Source organism: Anomalospiza imberbis, chromosome 1 (assembly GCF_031753505.1).
Source record: "Anomalospiza imberbis isolate Cuckoo-Finch-1a 21T00152 chromosome 1, ASM3175350v1, whole genome shotgun sequence".
Classification (NCBI taxonomy): Eukaryota; Metazoa; Chordata; class Aves; order Passeriformes; family Viduidae; genus Anomalospiza; species Anomalospiza imberbis.
In genome coordinates this window covers 17213981-17229123 of record NC_089681.1, presented here as the reverse complement: position 1 = coordinate 17229123, position 15143 = coordinate 17213981, and the positions used below count along the sequence as shown (strand labels likewise).

The 15143-nt window shown below is 34.0% G+C and overlaps 1 long non-coding RNA gene across 1 annotated transcript; it reads right to left on the bottom strand.

Moving 5' to 3' along the window:
* Positions 1-4269: 4269 nt before the first annotated feature.
* On the bottom strand, positions 4270-13622 carry LOC137475752 (uncharacterized). Its single transcript, XR_011000069.1, has 3 exons — positions 12625-13622; positions 5604-5679; positions 4270-4765 (listed from the first exon to the last, which is right to left on the bottom strand). It is a non-coding gene; the product is annotated as an uncharacterized lncRNA (long non-coding RNA).
* Positions 13623-15143: the final 1521 nt, after the last annotated feature.

Sequence of the window (15143 nt, the reverse complement as noted above, 5' to 3'; positions counted from 1 at the left end):
GAGTTATTAAAATAGGTCAAATTAATTAGGTGTTTCAGTAGAAGATCAAAGTAAGACGTGAATTTCAGGTCCTAGACACGGAAGAACCATACATTTCAATATCTTAATTACAAATTCCTATATATCATATTTGGTGGCATGCACATGTGTATCACAATGCAGATTGGCATACATATTCCTATGTGATAATTCCTACACAGTGCCAGATTTCTTTTCTAAAAGTGTACTTTTTAAAGTGTATCCATTTAAATGACATAACCATTTTCTCTTTCCCAACTGAGAAACATGAGTATCTTTTTGAGAAATGGAAGATTTCTTTGTATCTATTTCTTGCCAAATCTACTGACAATCTGGATATTTTCAGACATTCAGATTATGACTTGATTTCAGGATGAAAACAAAAGTTTCAGTTTGTATATAGAAAATGTCTGCTGTGTTGGGAAAGTACTGTCAACTAAAGATACTAAAATCATATCACTACTAGTTTGCATTGTAAATAAGCACATCCATAGTTATATGGTATTATATACTAAATAATATTCTGCTTTCTCTTGTTCTTTTCCAGTATTCTGTCAAGATGTCTGGTAGAAAAAAAAAAGTTAGAAATTTAGCAGCAAAATATGTTAGATCTATTTTACAAAGAGGCATTTATTCTGAATTCAGAATATTACATTAAAACAAGATAGTATCACAGTAATGAATGTTTAGCGAGTTGTACTTGTTACTAAGAAGAAAAACAGCAACAGGCAAAAAAAAACCCAACAGTAAATAATCACTAGACACAAAACTGCTAGATCTCACAAACCCCTCCCCACAGGAACAAAGAGAAACTTAAAATGGCAGAGTGGCCCCTCCTAAGATGGCAGCTGCCATGGGCAACCATATGTCGGGAGACAAAAGGAAAAAGGCATCAGCCTTCCCCCCTCACTTATCTCCCTGACAGCAGCAGCTCTTTTGGGAAAGGTGGCTGGAACACTCTGGTGGCTGGTGCTCAGTCAAGGGCTAGGACTCATCAAGAGACTTCGCCTTTCTCTTGGCAGGAGGTGACAAGGAAAGCCAAGGCAAAGCAGCTGGGCTGGAATGACTTGGTGCCATATCTCCTTGCTGGAGAACTGTGGGCACTTGGACATGGAGCAGGCACTCCATTCTTTTGGGCACGGGGTCAGGACTTCAGGCAGGCACTCCTGGAATCTGTCTTGAGTCAGTCCAAGATTCAAGGGAGAAACAAAGAAGAAAACCACAAAATGTATGAAGTATATGCCTTGAGATGAAGCCACCAGTCAAAAGAGAACTTGGCTGGTGTAGTTTGACTTTCGAACGGGACCGGCAAAGCTGGGCCCTAGCAGTTCCATACCCAGCCATAGTACCAGCTCTTAAAGAGACAGTAACAATTTTGGGTATAGGTCGGTATGGATTATAATAATCTTTTGGGTTACCCAGGACAGGGAACTTGAAGATTATCTAGTTCCAAACCATCTGCTGTGGCTGGGGAAATCATCATCTAGACCAGGCCTTGAATACCTCCAGGGATGAGGTGTATACAACTTCCTTGGAAAACCTGTTCCAGGGCTTCAACAACCCAACAGTATTTTTTTTTTTTCCTAATATCTAATTGAAACATTTTCTTTATCAATTTAAACCCATTGTAAATAGTCTTGCCTATCTTTCCTGTAAGCTCCCTTCAGAAACTGGAAGGCTGCAATTAGGTCACCCTGAACTTTTTTTTCCAGGCTGAACAATCCCAATTCTCTCAGCCTTTCCATATAGCAGAGATTCTCCATTCCTCTGATCAACTTTGTGGCTCTTCTCTGGATTGGCTTCAACAGGTTAAAATTTTTCCGGTGTTGGGGAAACAGGATACAGTACTTGAGGTGTTTTCTAGCATTATATAACACTGTGCCATCTAATTCCATCTCATTTTATCTCCCTAATTTTTGCTTTTTTTTTCCCCCCTGAAATTCTGTGCCTTAAGACTGTATTTAATATTTTCTCTTCTCTTTCCTTCCTGATAGACTACTGTAATAATGATGTATGAAACAAGACAGTGAGCCATACAATTTGTTTTAAAAGCTATTATGGGATACATTTTGTAGTTTCTTGTCAATATTACGTGTCAGTATTTAAAATCTCCACTGACATGTAACTTCTGAGAGAATAAACAAGTTCTGGTTGGAGACTAAGAGCATAAAAATGTCAGAGAGCCTTAACTAGTGCAAATAATTGGGCATATTGTCAGCTTTTAAAATTCTTCAATACATCAGTCATGACTCCATCTCAAGTATTTGACACTAAAGCACTTAGCTGATTTAAAACTACCATAAAAACAAGCTGAAAGGAATCCTAACTTTCTACCTTCCTGTGGTCTTTGTTTAACAGCTGATACAACATTTTTAAAATCATTAGAAAGTTGCCTCTGGCCGAATTGAGGTGCAAATGAGACCATATGCCAAAGCCAGTAGTGTGGAACATTTAACTGTAAATGTAGAGAGGGAGAGATAGAAATAGGGAAAGGGGGAGATCTTCCTTTTTTCCCTTTTCAAAAATGGTACTTAGATTTTCCCCCTTTCTAGTGAGGGAGAACTTCATTTTACTGCCATGACTTCTCAATTTCTATGAGTAGTGGTTTAGCCCTCAGGATCCACAGGTGCATCTCATCAAGTCCTTTGGACTTGTGTACCTTCACATTCCTCAGATGTTCTCAAACTTGATTTTCTCCTGCAGTGGGTTTCTGTTCATTTTCCCACTACCTGCCTTTGCCTTCTGTGATTAAGGCAGTGTGACTACACTTGCAGTGAAGACTGAGGTATAAAAGTCATTGAGTTCTGCAGCCTTCTCCAGGTCCAGGTAACCAGATCTCCTTTCTCCTTCTGTACAGGGCTCATGTTTTCCTTAGTCGTCTGTTTATAACTGATGGACCTACAGAAGTGTTTTTAGTTGCTTGTGATGGCCTTGGTCAGGTTTAATTCTATGAAGACTTTAGCTTTCCTAACTGGGTCCCCAACTGCTCAGATAATTTTTCTGTGTTCCATCCAGGCTGCCTATCCTTACTTCCACCCTCTGTAGGCTTTTTTTGTGTGTGTGTTTGAGTTTGTCCAGGAACTTCTTGTTCATTCACACAGGCCTTCTGGCATTTTTGCCTGATTTCCTCTTTGTTGGGATGCATTGCTTCTGAACTTGGAGCAGGTGATTCTTGAATATCAACCAACTTTCTGGTTTACCTCTTCCCTCCAGGTGTTTATCCCACGGTACTCTATCAAGCAGATCCCTGAAGAGGTCAAAATCTGCTCTCCTAAAATACAAAGTGAGCTCACTGCGCATCCTCCTTCCTGTCCTGAGGATTTTGAACTCCACCATTTCATGGTCACTGGAGCCCAGGCAGTCAAACACCTGTGCAAAAAAAAACAAAACAAAACAAAACAAAAACAACAACAACAACAACAACAACAAAAACAAAACAAAAAAAAAAACAAAAAAATAACCAAAGCTGAAGAGAAGTGCTGAGTAAATAATGGATTTTTCAGTTCACTGGAGGGTCTCAAAAGAGCAACAAAATATTTCCAGCTACATTTTAAAGGATCTTTTTCTCTGAAATTAGGGTGAAAGAGAAAGTAAAAAACAATCAATTAACCAAAACCCACTTGTTTTATATAAAACTGGTTTGCTTAGATTCTGAACTCTTTTAAACTTTTAAAATAGAATGAAAGTTGACCTCAAATCAAATTATTTTATGTATAATATAAAACTAATATCTTCAGTATTTTGGTGGAAGGGTTATATTTTGATAGATAAATGGGATACTGCCTAAAATATATATATACACTTACAAGAAATAGCACCTAAAGATTTTTAAGAATGATACCAAATAAGTACAACAATGATAATTGAGAAATTACTCTGTTCTGTATAATTTGTCATGATAAATTCATTACTTCATTACCTGAATGTGTTATTTGGTTAAAATATGCAATAGAATACATAGTCATATATTAAATAAATGTTATATCCATTTGTGCCTATTGTATTCTGAGGTCTGAGATACAATCCAGACAGTAAAATAATTTTCCAGTGACTGAGCTTCCAACTGTGATTTGTGATTTTGGTATTAAGCACCAACCATTCCTTTTTGCATCTAGATTATTTGATGCAGCATGTGTAGTATTGATTCAGGAATAACTTGTTTTGTTTTTATATGTTTAAACTCATCTGTTCTTTAACTCTTAGTGCTAAGTGGTATCTTGTGCCTTTCTACTGTGAAGTCCTCACAAACCAATTGAGAGAAGAGATACTTCATAGTATCAAGTAGCAACAAACAACTCTCAAGCTAATTTAGCAGTACTTCTACTTTTACTATCTTTCATTTATTTCTAATGGGATTGGTCTACTTTCATGAGTCAACAATCTAACTAATTCATGAAATCAGAAGACCATGGCTTGAATAATGGTACAACACCAATATATTCCTATTGATATTCAATTTGCAAGAAGATCTACCCAAAGTATAAATGTTCATATTTCTTAATTTTAAAAAGTCTATAAAATAAATTTTAAATTGATATTCTCTAAATTTATGTTTCAAGATTGGATTTTGTTTTTAAGAAAAAGAAGTTCTGAAGGAAGAAGTATGCTAGATTTCACAGAAGTAGTGTTACACATTTTTGTATGCTCATTTATTTTTCATGTCATGTTCTTCTGTTGTAGCCAAGTTGCAGCTTGGGAAGCATTTATCTGAATCTTGTAACTCCACCAGCTGTTCAGAGATGACTCACTATTTTTTATTAAGGGAAGTAAAGAATCATAGCAAAAGGTAACTCTAATGGTATGCTTTATTTAAGAATTCAGGCTCATTGACATACTTTCTAATGAGGAAGATTTAGTAACATTGCCATGGGCTAAAGTTCCTTTGGTTTAATAATTTTTTTTTTCCCATAAAACCCACCTCATCACTGTATCTTTCTTGACCATAAATTGTAACTTGCTTTTCAAATTTCACTAATGCCAGCATGAAGATGATCTACCAGAACTTGGAAAGGAGTACATCAATATTACAATATGCCTCTGAGATTTTTGTACTGTCTATTTGACCACCTTATACTTTCTCTATTATTTGTCCTTATTAATTCCAAAAACAAGACTTACTGTAAGGTAACAAGAGACTTTTTGTGGAGAAACTGAGCAGAGTTTTTAGAAAAATCAAGGACTATTTTGCCATGTGTTTCTGCTTGTATCGGACTGCCTGAGCTTTACTTTTGAATACACTCCATTAAATGTGCCAGACGGTACCACAAAACTCCAGAACAATTAGAACTCTGGCTTCTCAAGCATTTGTGCATGAGGACAGCAGGAGACATGCTGTCTTAGGGAGAATTATTCTCCCCCTTAACTTATTCTTATGAGTATCTCTGACAATGCTGCAAAGGCTGTGAAGTCCCTTTGGATATGTTCATAAGGGTGATCAGTTTGTAGTAATGTTTATGCAGTATTACAGCACATTTTATTGATATGATTATGCCTATTCAGTTGTCTCTTGGGTCCTATTAACAGGGAATGCTACAAAAAGCCAGCCAAAATAAAGCCAGCCAACGATATACTAGTTCCTTACTAACCTTGAGGTTAAATTCTAAGAGCTGCTGGCATTGAATTCAATAACTAATAACAAGGGCTCCTCTTTCATTTTTGCAGCTGCAGAAAGAACAAAGCAGATTGGAAGAGAACAGATGCACAATAAAATATCTATTGAACTGTAAAAAACTTAGTCAATTCATCATCTGACATTTTACAAATGGATATTTCCTGTGCTTTTGCTAGATTTCTAAAATAATCTTTTTTCCATAGGTTTTGATTCTTCTACATGTTTACAGATATGAAATATACCCGGTTTTGATTAAGTTGGTATGTTTTCTTAGTTGTTCAAACATATTACCCATTCTGCAAGGGTTGAGGAAGAAGGGAAGGCATTCACATGGAAAGTTTTTGTAAATGATGGTTTGCTTCACTAGCAAAAGCTTAATTTTTCTTTAATTCCAAGAAATAAAAAAAAAATAAGGGAATCTCACAAGCATATCTTACAGGCAAAATGCACAAATTCTTTTAATATTTTCCATAATTTTGTCCACTGGAATTTAATTTCAGTTATTTCCTTTGTTTTGTTCTCTTCATTTCTGAAGTAGTCAAAGCTATGGGTGTCAAAAAGGTAATTTAATTACAAAGCAGAAAGATGAATATTTATTTCTGTGGGACATCCTAACCCCTCCTTCTCCCACCTGCCAACAGCCAAAAGCCTAAGTAACATTATTGGGAAAAAAAAACCAACCAACCACCCAACCAAAGCTCCTCCACCTCACCTCCAAAAAAAAAAAAAAAAACCTAAAACAAACAAACAAGCAATATATATATAGCTCACCTCAAAAAACCCAACCCAAATGTTTTATAGAAATTAGGTATTTTCATGCAGGATATGTTCCTTGAGGCTTTTCAGTTTCTAGGTGCTGCTAGATGAAGAAAGTGTCCCAAATCTAGATCATCTTTGTTTATCTAGCCCTTCCTAATGAGAAATAAGAGACTGTTATTTTGGAAAACAATCAATCTTGTTTTAAATTAAAGGATGCACTGTAGAAAAAATCCCCTACAGATATATACTTATGTAAAGTATCAGCCTAATATTTCAAAAACTAGAGCAGGCAAGATTTTTAAAAGCTCTTTTGCTTCAGAACTTTCAAGGAAGTTTTCAGAATATTGAAAAGAGCTGGTGAGTTGATTGTCTGACAGTCAGAATCCTTCTTGCATTCCTCAGAGAGGAGAGACTGCATAACACAGAGCTCCCAGTATTGGTCTGGTCAGTTGCCTCTTAGCACTTCAGGGCACAACAGACTCGTGAAAGGAGTGAGTAAAGAATGAAAGGCACATGGAAGGACCATGCATACCCTTTATTAGAAAATTAGAATACTTGTAATAGACAGTACTGAAAAAAAAATCAAATCAACAGGAATTAGCAGCACTGACTTCATTTTTCATTAAGTACTCTCAAAAGGTTTAATCTAAATATTTTTTTTAATGTAATATGTAAGGTCACTCTCAATATTGATAATTCTATTAATTTATCCTCTATATTTTTAATTTTTTTCCTTTTTTACACCAAACTACCAACCACAATCACTATTTCACACCTGAGTTTCAGGGGATGCCGGTACCCACTTTTTTTTTTCTGAGAAGTGTAAACGATTTACAATTTTTACCTATTTTGAGCCTTTTTCTTTATGACAAGCATTTTGCTTTCAACTTCCCTGACTACCTGACACTGGCCAGAAAGGCAGTTTTTTTAGACCTGCTTTTTTAATTTACTTTGTAGGTTTCATTGGCTGGCCCCTCATTATTTCCTTATCCATTTGACTGTAATTTTAGGTTCTGATTTTGCCCTTTTTAATGCAGACTCCTAACAATTGATGTAAAATTATGTAAACATTGACTTGGATTACTGATATTACTTGAAGCCTTAGAGTACCCTTAATGGATTTGGAATGAGAACTGCATAATTTAGTGCTACGTGTCTCACAAACACAGGCTATGAGTGGGTGTCTGCCTTTCAGAAACACCTGCAGTACAATTGATGATATATGCACAGATGCTCAACACTAACCCTTTTTTCCATAACAGTATTTTTCTTTTCCCTTCTTTTCATCCATCAATTACAAGCCTAGACAGACTTCTGTAGATTCCTACACTGAATACTGGTTTAAATGCCTATATATGGTATTTCACCTTAAAAACATGCTTAAAAAATTAATCTTGAAAAATAGTTTAGTTTAAAGATAAGACAGGCCCAATTCACCGAATGTGTTTCAAGCACATTTAAAGTGGTTTAAAATTATGTTTAAAAACACACCAAGTTGTTTTCAAGAAATTAAATTCCCAGTGTATAGTAGCATTCACACAGAGCTGATTAAAAAAACAAAACACAGCAAGAAAAAACAAACAAACAAAAATCTTAAACAAACCAGCAAAAAATGCAGCCCCAAACCCCAACAATCCCCCCTCTCCCGAAAAAACCAACCAACCAACCAACCACAAACCAACAAGGTATGTAATTTGCTTTGCTTTAACATACAATATCCTGCAAGGGAAACATTTACTTTGTGACAGAAAAGAATTTTTCTTTACTCATATTTTTCTGTATTAATGGTTTTTTCTGTATTAATGTTTTTTTCCTTATGCTTTTTTGTACTGACTACCATTTGACTGGACTTTACATCAGTGCAAAGAATTCTTCTGGTTTTGTCCTCCCACTCAGTGCTTTCTTTGGCTTCTTATTTTATTTTTATTATCACTTCCTATTTTAAGCCTTGGCTGCCCTCCCTTTTAATGTTTTCTGCAGACTCAGTGTTGTCAGAATCTGATAAATTGGTGTTTCTATTTGGAACATAGTCCATATCTTCTCAATCCCTAATCCATCTGCTTACAACAGTGATTTTTGACAGCTCTGTTGCACTGGTGTTTTTGTCAATATTATTTAACTATAACTGTTGACTGGACTGTTTCTCTGCTTCACAGCTTTTGTTACTTTATGACTGTTTTAAAAACTTAAAATTGGCATCCCCAAAGTGTACAATTTAAAGTGGAATGTGTAATTTGTTTCCTATAACAAAAGCAAATATATTTACACGAAGTGATATTGATGCTGCTTACATTTCAGCATTGGTATCCCATAATATGGCACTAATCAACATTAAACCAGAACTCAAATTTCTAAGATGAAAAAACAGAATAAATTCACTGTCATTGCAGTGAGGTTTTAGCTATGTAAACTCCTGTAATTTCTTTTCTCTAATGCAGAGTGTAATTGTTTCAGTCTGCAAGCAAGGTTTTAATTTGAATTCAGTCCCATATTTTACTGTTATACTATAATCATATAAGATCTATGGAGCTGCATAAGCAAAAATAACTGCATAAGAGAAAACACATGATTCCTGTTTACAGACTAGCAAAAAACTGGATAACACTGCAAAACTTCTAAAGAACAGATGTATTTCAGTTAGGGTTCCCTTGAAAAAATGTTTCAAGAGGCAGGAGGACCTTATAGGATTGGGCACAATGACCACTCTGCTCTGACCTGTTTCCAGATGCTTAAGTAGCCAGATATAGAACGATACGGTGAGATTACTGGTAGGTATTAGTTGCTTAATTATTTCTAAATCCCTCTACTTTATAATATGTTTGTGAGTTCTAGAGGATTTTTTAAGCCCTGAAAATAAAAATATATTTGTCTATTAGAAATTAGTACATTTACTTTAGAGCTAAATGAATTCTTCCATTTTTTCTTGAACAAAAACATGCTACACTTCCTTACTTCTGAATTTTTATCTTTTACTAAATTGCATAATTGCGATTTTTCTGCTTTAGTAAAATGTAATTGTAATCTGTTATTCAGATTAATAAATTTTTTTTCCACAAACAGAACTACAGACTTTAATCTTGTCTTCCTTCTTTTGATTGTCCCCCAAAGCTTTTAGCCTCAATGTAACACCTAGGAAAATAACTTCCACTGAGTAGAAATAAATAAATATTCCCCCACTGAGTATTTTGTCCATATTTATTACAGAGACTACTCTGAAGGATTTCTCTAATCTTGGGTCCAGGGATGTCTGGATCACTGCAAATTTCACCCTTGATGAATTCAGTTATATATTTATTTTGCTTTAAAAATCAAGTCTTTACTTTGATGCATGAAAATATTTCCTCTGTTTAACCTTTCATTACAAGTAAAAAAGTGGTAAGCTTCTTTTCTTCTTTTTGGTGTCCTAAAAAAGCTTTGAGGTGCCTTTTGGATTGTGATAGAATTCTGTGTTGCTTTGTTTTCTTAGAGCTACCACACAGTTTTCATTGAGGCTAATTTATTGTCTAGAGAAAGAAGTTATAAACTACTCATACTTTTTTGTTTTTCCATTAGTGAGAAAGCACAATCATCCACAGGGAAGATGGAAGACTGGCAGGGCTTGTTTAGAACACAGGTGAAAGACAGTTTTTAAAATGTTGAGAAATAATTGTAAAGCATATCCATATTTTTGAGATTTATATTTCGGTAGTAATAATCACTCAGTATCAGAAATAGTCCAGATGGGATAGAACATAAATGTAACAGGAACCTGAAGATATAGTAGCAGACTTCTCAAATGCAGAAGTCTGCGACATTTTAATCATCCTGAAATAGCCCAATTTAAATTCAAACAAAGAAAATCAAGGGTTTCAAGAAATTTAAGGTTGAATTTAGACTTTATATGAGGTATCAAACAAACTGACCGTAATTTCATCATTATATTTATTTGATTAATATACTGCAATATTCCTTTAAAGCTGTACTGACTATTTATATTATATATGAAATATCAGTACTAGCATATTGTGTTTTTCAAGCATCCAGAGGCTCAGCATTATTTTGGCTGCAAATGCTGTGGTAATAAATAAGTTTGATGCAAAAATATGCGGAAAAAATATTCAACAGCCTTTCACTTCCAGACATTAAAGCTTGCTAAAACAGAAGTTTAGACTGATGAAGCGTGTTCAATAACAGGGTTCCAGAGAACTAATGAAATACTTCTGTCTGTACCTACGTTAATGACGAGTACCATGGCCACTAGGAATGAACTTGTGGAGTGAAACAGGGACTGAAGACCAACATCCAAACCCTTTTTCAGTATGTATTGTCTGTGTATATATAATATCCATCCATACATGCATATATAAATATGTGTATATAGATATATACATATACATATACATAAGCATAGCAATTTCTGTGGAACAGCCTTAGCTCCAATAAAACTGAAGATTGCCACAATTTAGAACATTTTACTTGTCTTTTTAGTTTAGTTACATGTGAAACAAATTCAGTTCTTCGAATCTGAACTAGGATGCTGGAATAGATTTATCCTTTGTCACGATATCCTTCTTTTAACAGGCTGTACAGTGCCAGTGTTTTTCCCTAGTAGAATTCTCATTTAAACTAAAGTTGCTATTATTTATAATTTGATAGCTACAAACACATATTCACCATTTTTCACATTTGTTGAAAACAAACGTAGATTGTGGGAAACTACTCAATAAGTAATTTGTACAAAAAAATTATCATAACCTTACAGGGATATATAATTTCTTTAATTATGCCAGTTGGGATGGACAAGATGTATTTTACATGTCCATTGAAAATACAGAATTTTTGTCTGCAAAGTTTGCTTGTAGCTTGCAACTTCCTGTTATGGACAAGAATGGAATTGTTAACAAAGAAATATTCCTATAATGCTTGTCATCTCTGTAATGTCTGAGGTTCCAATTTTTGGTGTACTTTAGCCCCTTTAACTAATCAGTGTCAAGTTTTTCTTCAGATTACAAAAACAGAGCATCACATTATGCCTTTCAGGCAGTTTATCTTATATAGTAAATTCTGACAAATTTCTCCTCATGAAGTATATTTTTATTTTCTATGAGAGACAAAAATCTCTTAAAAGGATCTAGGAACTTAGGGAAGACCAAAGTCAGCCATTTTGTGAATTTACTTCTTCTTCCATCCCAAGATTTACCTTTAAATAGGAGTTGCCAGTGTCTGATAATTTTTTTAAGTGTGGTTTTTTTTGGCATTGTTTCCCACACAGTGTAACATCACATGAAATTCTTATGTGGCAACATATTCCTTACTTCCATTACTTTTGCAGAATCAAATTCACAGAGATGCTTTTAATCACTCTAAATTTCAGCCTTAAAAACCTTGATTGTATCATCAGCCTGTTATTTAATCTTTTGTTACTAATGCCATGTCTTATGACAGAGAATTTTCTCACATCATAGAGATCTACAGGACTTTCACATTATGGTGCTCTCATCTTTTGTTTGCGTTTCAGGTCTCAAGTTGTATTCTAAATGGACTATAATTTCTTAGGGTTTTTTTCCTCTTAGTCTTTGTTGTTTAAAATATTAATATTTTTGCTTCATTAAATATTAATTTTTAAAGTTTTTTATTCCTCATATAGTGAGGAACATAAGTGTTTGTAGTATTCTTTGGATAGATCTTTTTCTGAATAACTTCCACCAATTATTTAAATATTTTCATTCCTTGTGAGTTTAATTTTTGTTTTGTTTATGTTTTCATTTGTAATGATAATTTAGAACAAAATTTTGGGCAGTTCTATATTAGTACATGACTTTCATATGGGATTAATCTATTTCACATATTAAACTTGGTTGACTTGATCCCTAAGTTACAGAGAAATAAAAATTTTTGTGTCTACACTGACAATTCCTTTTTTGTCCCTGTCTACTGTTTTCTTTTCCTCAGTTCTCTAGTCGTTCACTTCTAATGCTTTCAGAAGCAATTAATTCATTGTAATTATGGAACAATCCAGTTTATCTTTTATCACCTGTTAATATTCCAAAAGCAGTGAATTTACTCCGGTTGCTGAGTATGCAATGAAACAAAAAGTCCTAAGAGTCAACATGTTACATTTATAATGGTGAACAAGCTTAACTCAGTCATGAATCCAAACAAAAGAAAAATTATTCTTTTTAGTTTTTTTTTTTTTTTTTAATGGATATGATAATCCATACTGTTCAGTGATCACACATAAAATAATCGTACAATACCTGAACTGCTGTGTTCCTTTGAGTTTTTTATGCTGCTGTATAATAGAGATTTGTAGCAGCTGCACCACCATCATGATGGGACAACATTAATTTCTAGTGCAAGATTTCTAGTAGCATTCAAGTCTCAACCTCAGAGATATCTGCCACTGACTTCTTGTTAGCCAAGAAGGCAAAAATTGTAGAAGGGTTTTTCTCATCTCTCCCTATTATCTTGCTCAAGTAAATTTGCCCTCCTCTAGCTGTTGAGGTGCATAAATAGCCCATTTTATTTTCAGACAGATTACCAGTACTTGAAGGTCCAACCCGCCCATGTTTTCAGGTGGGGCATGTGAGTCAGTTGAGAAGGGAAATGTATTCACAACCATAAAATCCATGAGGTGAGGACCAGATCACAGATCAGAGAAGAAAGAGTTTGGCAGACACAAGATATAACAGAGTTTTGTGTAGAGAAAGGTCAAGCTGAGAAGTCAAGGGCTGTGAATTACAGTAGCACATTCTACAGCAGTGTCCACAGAGTGGAGCAAGTTCATGACATTAAGTCTAACACTTTTCATTTGGGGAAACAGCAGGACACCTGTGAGATCCTAGTCTAGGGAGAGAGATTCATGGTGGGGAGACATATGAGATTCACAGTCTCAGTGGTAGCAGATGAAGCTATGGGAGCACCTGTTAGATTATAAAAAAATTCTTTTAATTCAGTTTTGCTTTGAAGTTTAAAAATTGACTAGCCACTTAGTGACTCAGGATTCCCAGTTCTCATTACAAATAATCTGTCACACAAAAGTGGCATGAATTGCATCCCAATGAGCTGATTCACAAACATTTCAGAAAAACTACAGGAACCATTGAGAGCCTTCATTGTGTATTCATTTTCCCAAAATTATGTGTATTAAAATGATGTTGCTGCATTATATTTCTCTTCATAAACACATTTCCTCATGTAAAGAATGATAATTCATTAGGAGGATAACTATGGGATAATGTGCAATTATGGCATAATTTACAGTAATATCCAAGACTGAAAAACACAAACATTCAAAAAAAAGTTAAAAAACTGTAAATTATATGTTTTTTTGAAACCACAATTCCTATAATCTCTTATACAGATATTGCTTGTACAATGCTTTATTACTTACTTCAGTTTCTAATATTATAACATTTGATATCTGCATATGAGTAGATTTGAGGGTGGAGACAGTTTGGGTTTTCTTTTCATTTGTAAGCAACCTGTACAGAGTTTTCCACATTTGTTAAAAATTTTAGCTTTTCCAGAAATTTTTCAAATGCAACTTAGTCCTTAAATCTCATTAATATTTAGACAAAATTATGTCTGTTTGTCCTAAATTTTCTTTTGTAATGATCTGATATGGAAAAAAAAAAGTTAATACATGCAAATAGATTAAAAATTACTTTTCTTCTGACTTTCCTAGCAGCATATTTTGTACTGAAGTATAAGTAAAAGAAACCTTATCCTAGGAGATAATATGACCATAGAAAGTGAATGCAAAGGGTGATATTTACAGCAAAAATTCAAATTTAAGAAAGAAATATTCATCTAATGGCTTCAGATTTTATTTAATATTCTGTCTATTTTGTTTAGATAGAATGTTGTTCTAAAGGTATCTAGAAAAATTTAAAATTCCAAGTCATTTGGTACTGCATTTAAAGAAATTATTTTGCCTATGCTAGAAAATATACAATTACTTTTCTTCCAAATAATTTGGAAGAAAAAATAATTGAGCTTAAAGCTAAGTAGAATAAAATAAATTGGCTTCTTGATTGCTCCAGGTTAATACAGAAAAATTGTTATGGAAATGAAATTATATATATTTGACTGTGTGCTTTTAAATTCAGCTTTAATAATCTACTACACCCTATTTGTGTGTATGTATATATTTATTTGTGAATGTTTGTAAACATCAATGAATCTATGAACTCTCACTTTCATAAAACAACACACAAATGATTGTCTGATCGTTGTACCTGACTTTATTTCGGACCTTGAACAACCTGACTGATCCTAATGAAACTAGAGATTCAGTTTGCTATTACAACTTACAGTTTTGTTGTGCTATAGAAATGTTTGCTTTCCATGCAATTATTAATTAGATAGAAAATTTCCTCAGTCAGAATGCTTCATTGTTTAGAACTTGCTATGTAATATATCAGTAACCATGGAGACATTAAATTTAATAGATCATTGTTACTTATGACAACCTAAATCTTCATTTGGGACCTCAGCTTTTGCATAACTTATCACTGAATAGACAGACCTTGGCAATAAAACATTTTCAAGTCAATTTAATTTGGAATAAAATATAATTCTACTGAAACCTGTGTTCATGAAGAATTTGACTGTGTTTGGACTGAAACTCTGTCATTTTTTAAGGTTCACATATAACAAAGTCACTGTCAGAAGGAAAGTACATAGACAGCTCCAAATCTTTTACATTTGCATAAAACTTGCATGAGTAAGTAAAAATTATTGAATACTTCAACATCATGCAGATTCTATATTG